At 39.4% G+C, this 12,118-nt stretch overlaps 1 protein-coding gene across 24 annotated transcripts in view; it reads right to left on the minus strand.

Moving 5' to 3' along the window:
* The window catches only part of Nrcam (neuronal cell adhesion molecule), a 253,726-nt gene that overhangs the window by 125,600 nt on the left and 116,008 nt on the right, over positions 1–12,118 (minus strand). For all 24 annotated transcript variants that reach the window (XM_057782692.1, XM_057782690.1, XM_057782688.1 and 21 more), the window contains one exon: positions 5,661–5,738. The gene's annotated coding sequence lies outside the window, so the exon portion shown is untranslated. The remainder of the gene's footprint in view (positions 1–5,660; positions 5,739–12,118) is intronic.

Here is a 12,118-nt window from a genome sequence, read left to right on the forward strand (position 1 = left end):
AATGAACACTAGCACTAATTGTTATTGTTAAAAAAAAAAGCATAATTCCATCTTCCGCTTCTTTCTGTCACCATTACATCAACACGTGCCCAGCTTGCTTCCAAGTGGTTTCTTCCTTGATACACTGTTCAAATGCACTTTCTGGATGTGGGATTCCCCACTGTATGCAGTTAATATGTTTTATTGCCATTGGTTAATAAAAAAAAAAAAAGCTGTTTTCAGCCAATGGCTTAACAGAGTAAAGCCATGTAGAAAATCCAAACAGTGATGCACAGAGAGAGTAGGTGGAGTCAAAAAGACACCATTTAGCCGCTGAAGGAGACAGACACCTAGAAACCTTACTCGTAAACCACAAGCCTCATGATAAAATATAGAATAATAAAAATGGGTTAATTTAAGATATAATAGCTACCTAACAATATGCCTAAATGATTGGTCAAGCAGTGTTTTAATTAATAAAGTTTCTGTGTGATTATTTCAGGTCTGGGTGGCCGGGATAGAGTAAGCAGTCCCCACCTACACTTTCTGAGCTTTTCAGAAGTGGGTTCCAAGACTGATCAGGCAGAAGTAATGGAAGATGGGTAGCACAAGCCATCCACAGGAAAAAATCATGAAGACAAGATGAAGGGGACAGAAGTAATGCAATTAATAAAGGCATCTCAATTCTGATGCCACTCCAGAGATAAGTCTCAGGAAACGAATAAGAACTCAGTCTCCCTATAAAAGCACTGTACATGGAATTTAATATAATTTCATATAACTTTGAAACACATGGACTTGCTTAGACTTCACACAGAAATGAACAAAGGGAATAATAGAGAAGGAGGTTTAAGTGAGGAGAGAGATGGTAGGGGAGAAGAAGGAAGGATTCAGGAAACAAATAATTAACACTGAGGATGTTTGTAAAACCAGAAGGAAACTATCATTTTATAATATTCCTAAAAGTAATCTTATAAAAGAGTTTAATTGGAGGGGGCTAGAAAGATGGCTCAGTGGATAAGTGCACTTGTTCTTGCAGTGGAGCTGGGTCCTGCACTCACAACCATCAGTAACTCCAATTCCAGCATAGCATCTTATCTCCAAGGAAAACATTTATACATATAAAATAAATAAGTCAAAACTTTTAACTGGAGTTCTTCTATACATGAGATAAAGCTCCTCCTAGAAGTCACAGGTTGCCAACTAGAAAGCCCAGTGCCAGGTGTGAGATACCTCCCCTTGTGGTTGGTCATGATTATCCCAGAGACCCTCCAAAACAACACAAATTATTGACATTGCTTGGTTGCCCATAGTACTTGATAGTAGGCCCTATTGCTAAACACAGCAAACCCTTTTGTCACAGGGCATGAAAAATCAGCTGGCCTGAGCAAAAACTTCCTTCCATGGCTAGATTTCATAGCACTAGAAGGTGTTATGTAGGCTGCGATGGAGAAAAATTACCATTCTTACCCAGCCTGAAACTCTATGAGCTCAAGTAACAACCTGTGGGGGCAACATATGGCACTAGTAGCATAAATGTTATATGAGTGATTATAGCTTTCTGAATATATTTACAGGCTATCTCATAGGATGAAAGTATCTCACTGTAAACCTTGTGCAATAATAATTATGATGATAATAATAAGAATAATGAAGCCTAGGTCCTACGGGCTATTACTTTGCCAAATAGATACAGTATCCAACTATCCTCTAAATTCATATCTCTATCTATAGAGTAGTACAGCTCTCAGATTATACCCAGACAAGTTTCTCAGTGCAGTGGACGGTGTTTAATTCAGAAACTCACAACTTGTCAAAGGGTAGAAAATGAGTGTCATTGGAATTCACAGCCACAAATGTGGTGTGTGTGTGTGTGTGTGTGTGTGAGAGAGAGAGAGAGAGAGAGAGAGAGAGAGAGAGAGAGGGAGGGAGGGAGGGAGGGAGGGAGGGAGGGAGGGAGGGAGGGGGAGAGAGAAAGAGAGAGAGAGATACCTCTTTTCCCCTAAGACTTAGAGACCATTGCAAAAGAGAAGATATTAGGAGCCAGAAGTCAGGGAAGATCAGAGCAAAACTGTGTCTTCTAGATATGATAGGACTGTTGTCCTCTTGAACTCAAGAGCAGCTGTGGTTGCCTGCCACAAGATCAAGCCTGTCAATATTCCACCATGGAGCAGGAAGGGGCTCATGAGCACCATCCATAGCTGTGAAGCTATTTGAGGTTAATGGCTTTGGGAAGTGGGAGACACAGTTTTCTCTATGGGTATAGCCTCTGGCAGGTTAACTATGTTCCAGTGGATATCCCCAAGAGTATATGGGCAGCACAGATAAGATTATGGATTATTCTTTTAAAAAGAGGACACAGAAGAGGGGTGGAGAAGTGAGGGCTGATCTGAGAAGAGGTGGGGAGAGGAGTGGGAGGTAATTATGATCAAAATATAGTGTATATATATGAAGTTGTCAAATAAATAACAAAAAATATATGCACATGTGTATATATAATGTATATATATATATATAATGCACAGAAATGTGTGTGTGTGATAGAGAATGAGAGAGAGAGAAAGAGAGAGAAAGAGAGAAAGAGAGAGAGAGAGAGAGAGAGAGAGAGAGAGAGAGAGAGAGAGAGAGAAACAAAATGATATATAATACATGGGGTATAAGAACAGAACACTACTCATTGCATTATTGAGCTTCCAAGGAATGTAGCCTATGGCTGAGTAACTCATCTGGGGAAAGCTTGCTGTGACCACCATAGGAAACAAGTGCATGTGGCAATGCCTAAGAGATGCTGTCACTTTAGTTGAAATCTGGATCTTGCCCTCTGGATCCATGTGGGTAAAGAGAAAGTTAGAGTTATCAACTACAACAAAAGAGTGTTCTGATTTTCTCCTTGTCTAAATCAAGCAAACTCAACTGAAATGAAATAATAAAGATATTTATTCCCTTGTCTTGGTTTTTGTAAATTCTAGGACTCCCAGGGTAACTGAATCATTTATGAACTTTCCATCTCCAGTTTGGGAGGAGGCATATTGACTAGTATCTGATAACATGGGATAAACTTCTTAGCTTTAGAAAGATCCCTTCATTGTTGAAAAGTATTAAACTTATGTTCCTTTTTAGGTTTTCCAATAAAATTCTTGTTTATATTTACAAGTCAACTGAATTATAAAATCAGATCTTCCTGCCAGTTCTATTACCTATTGAGAATATGATTACCATTCTCCTCAGATAAATGAACAACTGAATCCCACAAGACCAGGCAAAAGAATAACATTCAAGTCATCAACAACCAAACAGTTCCAATAACCTGTTAGACTCCTAGAGTGTTTTCCTTTCTCACAATCTGCAAAGTTTTAACACACTTCAGGATGCACAGGTTCTTCAGATGCTGTAATTTAGCCATGGTGGAAACCAGTCCAAGGGGGTGACTATAGTGATGGCCCTGCTCCTCACATTGGCACATTAAAGAAATTCCAAATTAAAGGAATTTGGGGTTTGCTTTCAAATAAGCTAGGAATGTGGATTTTCTGTAAGAATGGCCCCGATAGGCTCAAGGATTTGTATTACTGTCACTAGGGAGTGGCAAATAAGAAGTGTTGCCTTGCTGGAGTAGGTGTGGCTTTGGTGGAAGAAGCAGGTGACTGGAGGTGGGGTTTGGTAATTCAAATGCTCAAGCCAGTCCCAGTGCCTCTCTCCCTGCTGCCTGACAATCTGGATGCAGAACTCTTAGCTCCTTTTCCAGCACTGCATGTCACCATGCTTCTTGCCATGATGACAATGGACTAAACCTTTAGAACTGTAAGCCAGCCCCCAATGAATATTTCCCTTTGTAAAAAAAAAAAACACAGTAAATGATAAATACTGTGTATCATATCCAACATGGAACAGGAAGAGACAAGTAACACTTCTCAGAGAAGGACCTGGGATGAATATCAGCTTCCCAAACAGTTCACAGTCCTGCATCTCACATCTTTAAGACACCACAATGCACTAACGATTGTGGGAAATTCAACTGAAAACCCAGTGGCTGTAGTTAGCATTCGACTTCCGGCCCTCCTCACCCTCACAACTTTTTTAGTCTAATGTCAGAGGCCAATGGCTGAATAGCCTGGAGGTATTCTGAATACAAGCATGCTTTAGAATTTTGAGAAGTTTCAGTGCGCCTTTGTGAAGCAAGGGACAAAAATTAAGAAGATTCTAAGTATTCAGTTTTGGCTAGATGAGTCCATTCGCGAGGACAAAAGGAGACAGTTCAGTAGCTCTAATAGTCTGCCAAGTGAAAGTTCTCATTAGTCACTTGAAAGGCTAGCCGAACCAATCAGCAGAGATGTCCTGAGAAAGGTGCAAGGCAGCATTTTCACTTCCTTCCCTAGAAGACGAGAGATTCTTTTACAGTAAGAATAGGAAGTACCATAATCCTGCCAGGAAACCTCCCTTAGAGCCTCCCAGGAAATCTTACTACCTGGGAAAAGTTTGTCCTGTTACTACCTCCTCCAAGTACAACCTCAGGTGAACCTAGGGATCAGTTCACTTACCTTGCCATCTGGTATACCTGCTGCGCTAGGACCTACAGCCTGAAGGTAAGCCCTTGCCTTTGCTGTCTTTCTGCCTCTCGTGGAAAACATGCCACAAACTACCTACAGAAGGCTTGCTATCCCCACAAGCAGTATTCATTTCTGGCCCACTAAGTTGGGGGATTTCTGACGGTATTTTAGAATACCAGAAGAATCCGTCATATGAAATCAGTTTCTAGACAGCACAATGATACCAAATTCAGCCAGAGGCATGAATCATTTCCTCTTAATTCCAAAATGACATCTCAGTAGATCAACTTTTCTCAAGAACAATGGGCAAAACATGATGGAAGGCTTTTACTACCTCAAAAATCTTACATCCAATCTCCTTTACTTAATTAAAATCCATGAGAATTCATTTGTTTAACAAAACCTATGAAGTAGAGAACCAGACATCTGAACAATGGGCCCTTACAAGTCTTTAAGAGAGCTCTTTTAGGTTGAGATCTAGTTCTCTGGACTATGTTCCAGATTTCCATTTAAGATAGTTTCCACCAAGTATAGTACTACAATAGATGGCCTTTCAGAAACCATCACACGTCTGCTCTGGAGTTCATCATCCTACGTGACTCAAAGGGAGTGGAATGGGCAGTGGGAAGAGTGGGAAGCCAGGGGTGGGGAAAGGATATACAAAACAGCAAACACATTTCAAAGTCATAGTTCAGCTTTCAGGACCAATCTTTTCATTGTTTGGAGATACCAGAAAAGCAGAATGCCATATTTTCAGGGTTTTGATATATAATCAGATCCGACAAAAATGATTTTCTTATTAATAGTGTCCTACAGTTTTTAACTTTTAGTTCCGTCAGTGATTTTTTTTAATCAACAATGCTATTTTCTGTGCTTAAAGAATCATGATTGAGTAAAGCACAAGCATCACTCCTGTTCAATGAATAGGCAGCAAGACTGGTTTTCTTCTGTGTGCATTTGATCTATCCTCTTTGACAAGCAAGATGACAAATGTCTCTGCATTTGTAGTCTTCCTTCCTGTCTTTTATCATGCTCTCTGATGAAAAATATTAAACATGATACTAGTGCTGCATAATCTCATATTTTATAGTATGCTTCCCTTTAAGAATTTAAATACTATAAAAATGCAGATCCTACCTTTGAAGGAAGTCTTCTTACTGGAAGATCTAAAATTTCTTTTTAATTCTTTAAGCCAAAGGTTGTCTTAGCATTGCTCTGTAAATTGAAGAGGGGAGGAAAATGTTAACTAGGCATCAGTTGTCATCAATCATAGTAGACTGTCAATAGGTTAACGGAGTCCCTGATGGGACACACAATTGCAAAGAGAGACCTGTAAGGAAGACAAATTACGAATACATTTGCCAAAACATCTTTCTGCTGGTTTTTATCAAAAGTGACACTGGAAAGGTGACCTGGGTGACCTTAATGGATAGTCTGACCTGTTTTCAATTTGGAGATAGAGGATTGTTTGGACAGATAGGCAGAAATACAGACAAGCAGACAGACAGACAAATATACATACATACATGTAAACACATTTGAGGTAGAAAAAAACACTCTCTGGCTAGAAGCTTATGCTTGGTTCTTAGGCTTTATAAGAAATTTAGGAACATAAAAATTCTTTTGCCTACATTTGTAGGCTCTGCTTCTCAGTAAGGATCACCAAGAGCTGAGAACAGCTAGAATCTGAAGAGAAAATCCCACCTGCACCAATGTGAAAGCTGAGTCACAGGCCACCCCGACTCTCCAGCCACAGCTCCTCTCCTCTGTAAACCTCAGCATTCCCTGAGCAAACCTTCCAGAGAAGGGCTAACCGGGGAAAGACACCCTGGATGGGAAGCAGAGCAATCACACTGAGCACATCATATCTTATCCTTCAGTCAAGCAATTCAGTGCCACCCAAGGTTTTCTAAGGGAGCATTTGTATCTTTTTGGACTTGGTATTTTTGAAAACAGAACTCACACTATCAACCACTGAAAACATCTTTCAGAGAAGAGACACAAGAATCAATTCAGCCACCCTGGGCTGCATTCAAATGTTAGGACACCATGAACCACAAAATTACTCCAGAAATAAAGCAAAAAGACATGTAGTGAGTTCAACTGCTTCAGATTAAGCATGGGTTATGAAATTTTATGCTTAAGTAAAAAAAAAATCCCTTATCTCAAATACATCTAAAACTATCTTGAGTTTTCTTGCATCTAATGCATTAGTATCTTATCAGAACAAAACCTTAGTGTTCTGAAAGTCAGTGTTTTTTTGGAATTAAAATGAGTTTTAAAGTAATAAAGATTTTTCTTTTCTAAATGTTTGATTACTACTTAAAAAGGAAGAAACCTCTAAAGGTGTGTACAAGAGAGTCTATAAAAATTTGAAGCTATGTCTACAGTAACAGCTCAACAGATGTACTTGAGGACTTAATATGTACATGTTGCAATAGATAGATATTGAATAATAAAATAATTAGAACATAAGATAAGACACTTTTACCAGGAATTTCAATTTACATGCTGATGGGACTGTAGCCTGAACTATCAGAGCTCACTATAAAATACAGTATTATGGAATATTGTGAGCCTTCAGAGAAAGGAATATTTAATTCTACAAGGAAGTTATAAGATGGCTTGGCACAGGAGGATCACTGACTAGAACCTTAAAGATGAATAAGAAAAGCATTCTGGGTAGAGAGAACATCAGGTTTAAAGTAAATAGAAAGAGAAAGTGCGGAAAGTCTACCAACAGAGCAGTGGAAGAAACATCAGGCACAGTGGGAGGGATGGTGAAGTGGTAGATACACACACACACACACACACACACAATATACACTATTGCAGGAAAACACAAGCACAGTGAGCAGTAGCCAGCTTAGGAGTCTGAACTGTGACTGTATACTCTGAGAACATTTTGTGTCCTCTGAAGGTTTTTTTTTATTAATTAATTAATTTAATTATTAAAGATTTCTGCCTCTTCCCCACCACCACCTCCCATTCCCTCCCCCTCCCCCAATCAAGTCTTCCTTCCTCCTCAGCCCAAAGAGCAAGCAGGTTTCTCTGCCCTGTGGGAGGTCCAAGGACCACCCACCTCCATCCAGGTCTATTAAGGTGAGCATCCAAACTACCTGGGCTCCCACAAAGCCATTACGTGCAATAGGATCAAGAACCCATTGCCATTGTTCTTCAGTTCTCAGTAGTCCTCATTGTCCATTATGTTCAGCGAGACCGGTTTTGTCCCATGCTTTTTCAGTCCATTGCTGGTGGGAATGCAAACTTGTGCAACCACTTTGGAAAGCAGTGTGGCGGTTTCTCAGGAAAGTCGGGTTCAACCTACCTCTCGACCCAGCAATACCACTATTGGGAATATACCCAAGAGATGTCCTCTGAAGGTTTTAGATGAGAGGAAAGAAATTGTGTTATTTGTACAGGGAACTGAGGTGTGGTAGGAAGCAGAAAAGGAAGTTGACTAAGAGGCGTTTCGGTAACAAACATCTTTCTTCCCAAGCACCACCAGCTAACACCCATCCGAGTCCTTCTTGAGATGCATCAGGACATACAGGTGGAAATAGTTTAACACGACAAGCATGTGCTAACACATTTTAATTTATCAACAGAATAACTTGTTATTGCTAATTTCTCCCACCCTGTGAGTACTCCTGTCCAGGTGTAGTTTTGTGAGGTCAGCATCTGAATAGAGTCTCATTTCTCTTTTTCTGTCTCTGCTCTCATTCCTTCTTTCCTCCGCCCTTCTCCCTGGAGCATCCTGGCTCTGTGCCTCTGCCCTGCCCAGGACTTTAGATGGGTAGGTTCACACAGAGTAGTCCTTGGCAATGAAAAGTATATCAATAAAATTATGATATTTTTTAGATATGCCACCTAACATCTAATGAGATGCTACTATAGCCCAGACTCAGTCCATATAACAATCTATATATTAATTCTATCAATTCATATCCCTTTGGTACAGAGGCAAAATTCAAGAACAGAGGGATTAAGAGTTCTAGTCACATAGCTGGTCAGCAATACAATTGGAAAACAAAATACGTTCTCTCTGATCCCCAAACCTGTGGGTTTTTCATTTGTTTGTTTGTTTGTTTCCTATTTCACCTTATAGTGTTTGAGACAAGACAAGGTTAAACTCACTATTGCCACAATTTCCGTAGAGGAGAACAGAAGAGTTCGTTGGTGTAGGATTGTAATCCTAGCATTTGGGAGGCAGAGATAGGAGTTTTCAGAGAGTGGTAAAACCAAGATAGGATTAGAGGCAGTCAAGGAAGAAGAGTAAGTCAAAAGCTTCAGGAAGGTTTCAAATGTGTCTCCTCTGTGGCTGTCAGGGAGCAGGACACAGCCCTGGCTGGGAGCTCCCTATGGCATACTCCCACACTGGTGAGCTAGGGTTCAAAATCTGTGCAGTTATGCCACCATGTAGACTAAGGTTGAATCCCCATGGCTCCTATCACAAAGTCTTTCTTGGCTTTCTGATAAGTAGACCTTGCAAAAAACATTATACAAAAGTATGTAAATGCTGTAGAATAGGGTAGGAAAGAAAATACCTTTGAACATAGATTTTAGGTGAGATGAGAAAGGAGTGAGATTCTTTGGATAACATGTCAATTGTTATTTAAATACAACACAGTCAAGGCAAGATGCTCTGACAGGAGCATATCTTCAGTCTTGCATAAGTGTGGTTCCAAGGCAGTGTAGGGAAGCGACTTCGTCTTCTGGTTTGTGTATTACCAACAAAGAATCACCACAACTCAAACCTGCCATGGCAATTTCAAGCCCTGAACACCAACCACCAAAATAGTATGTATCAATTGTACTACCGTGTCACCAATTATGGCAAACACTCGTAGGAAGTGAATTTTTGTTACATTCATTCATTACTCTTGCAGTGACAACTGCACCCATGGCTTTCATCGCTTAGAAATGCATTTAGGTCAGCAGAATAGGGCAATTCATCATCGCTGTGAACTATTTTACCAATAACCAAGTAACAATTATTATTTTCTTTCCCAAAATGAAATCAATTTATCATATTAAATAAAACTAATCCTAAGTCAAAAGGTCAAGAAGAAATTTCATGCATTTCAGAGGTAGCCTTCAGAGAAGATGAATGACAGCTAGGTGAAAACCAAATGCAAAGGCCATTGCATGCATAATAAACCAATTACAGTAACTGGGAGTCAAATGTATTTAGCAAAATTGCAATAATTCATAAAAAGAAAATTCTTGCCATAGCCGCTTTGTCCTAAAGTGAACTGATATGATGGACCTATTTTTATTTTTTGCAGCATTTCCTTGTTTTATTTTAAAATGAGAATCCATAGAATCCAATGTAACTACAATCTATTATTTCATACACTATTAGGCAAGAAGTATCAGCAAATGTGGACACTCGTGATCTCACGCAATTCATAATCTGTGGTGTAATTATGAAGGCATTGCTAGAGCGTTTAGAGGCTGAGGTATAAAGGCCAGGCCCCTCACTGACAGAATGCTGTTATCATATTAGACCCCTCACACCAATTTTAGTTTTCAGTTGAGACAATGTTTTTTTTTTGCTTCTGATCAAGAAAAATAGAGTTGTGAAATACTTCTCAGAACATAATATTGAAAAATTGTCTCTTGTGATATTTTATGTGAGTGTACACACCCATATTATGTATATGATGTGGGATTCCCTCTGTGTGCTATGAATATGTCTTGTTACCATTGGTTATTAAAGAAACTATTTCGGCCAATGACTTAGGAGAGTAAAGCCAAGCAGGAAATTAAAACAGAGATAGAGAAAGTAGGCAGAGTCTAGGAGATGTCATGTAGCTGCCAAAGAAGAAAGACACCAGCCACCAGCCAGAACCTTACCAGTAGGCCACAGTCTTGTAACAATGCTCAGATTAATAGGAATGGGTTGATTTAAGATGTAAGAGTTAGCTTAAAAATATGCTTAAGCTATCAGCCAAATAGTGTTGTAATTAATACAGCTTCTATATGATTATTTGGGTCTGAGCAACTTGGAAATGAACAAGCAGTCTCTGACTACATGTATATATGTAGCATAAAATTATCTTGTTCTACTTAAAAGATTTGTTTTGTTTAGCTTTATTTATTTTATTTTATGTGTGAGATTTTTTTTTACCTGAATGTATATGCACCAAGTATGTGGCTGGTGACCAAGAAGATCAGAGGAGGGGATTGGGTCCCCTGGAACTAGAGCTGTGGATAGTTGTAAACCACCATGCTGGTACTGTGAATCAAACCCATGTCCTCTGACAAGAAAAACAAGTGTTCCTAATCATTGAGATATCTCTTAAGCCCCATTTTCCTTTATACGCCTACAAAATTATAGTAATTTGCAATTAAAAATATATGTCTTTGACCTTGCCAAAAGTTCAATACATAATCTTAGGCTAGTCCTTAAACTTTTCTTTTTAAATTTTCTGCTTTTGATATTTCAGATTGTCAGTATCTATTCATACATATTAACTGGGGAGAAAAAGATAAGCTCTCCTATTAAAATTGATGTTTATCTCATGTTTCTCCAGTGTATGCCTACCATACAGTAGCCAATTTGGGCATGGCAGAAAGCCAAACTAATCTCGAAGCCTAGTTCTCCCCATTTCAGCACCTATGAAAAACACATTTCAAACTGCACATGGTATGGTCTGAAAAACAAGTTTTTATGTCACCTCTTCAACTACAACTGCTGAGCTGAAGCTCTGGAACACTGGGCCCTGATTTCTGGCCCCAAGTTTACCATCAAGTTCATTTTATTCTTGCAAGATTAGTAAGTTTGTTGGGGTTAAGACTAGCATGACTTTTGAAAAGCAGGAGTCGGCCATATGTGGTGGTGCACACTTATAACCCCAACTACACAGGATGATAAAGAAATAAGACCAGAATTTCAAGCCCACTTTGGGCAACTAAGTGAGACCCTCATAAAATAGAAATGAAAAAAAGTTTAGGAAGGCTGGGGAAATAAAGTGTTTAGTTATACAAACAAGAGGAATTTGCAAATGCAGAAGCAATGCAAAGCCTGGGGATCTACTCGGAAAAAGACAAGGCATTTCATCTGTAATTCAAGCCTCAGAAGCAGAGAGGGAACCCCAGAGCAAGAAGGAAATGGCACTTGGCAGATCAGCAAGCTCTGTGTTTGATTCAAAGACCCAAAAGATCTCAAAATGAATAAGGTTCAGGGGGCTGCAGAGATGGCTCAGAGGTTAAGAGCACTGCCTGCTCTTCCAGAGGTCCTGAGTTCAATTCTCGGCAACCATATCTTATGGGATCTAATGTTCTCTTCTGATATGTTGGTATACATGCAGATAGAGCACTCATATACATAAAATTAAAAAAAACAATAAGTTAGAGAATCATCAAAGAAGACATCTTGACTATATGTTTCCCCCATCAGGGGATTGTCATAATATGCAGTTCTGCTTTACCTATGAAGTCAGAACATGGCTTAATCCTCAAGTTAAACCTCATGGATTTTGTGTTTGTCTACAATCGATGGAAACTGATTTCATTTTTAAAAATATATTGGCCCACAGGGCAGGGAACCCTGACTGCTCTTTGGACTGGAGAGGGAGGGGGAGGGGAGT

This window comes from Chionomys nivalis, chromosome 10 (assembly GCF_950005125.1).
Source record: "Chionomys nivalis chromosome 10, mChiNiv1.1, whole genome shotgun sequence".
Lineage (NCBI taxonomy): Eukaryota > Metazoa > Chordata > Mammalia > Rodentia > Cricetidae > Chionomys > Chionomys nivalis.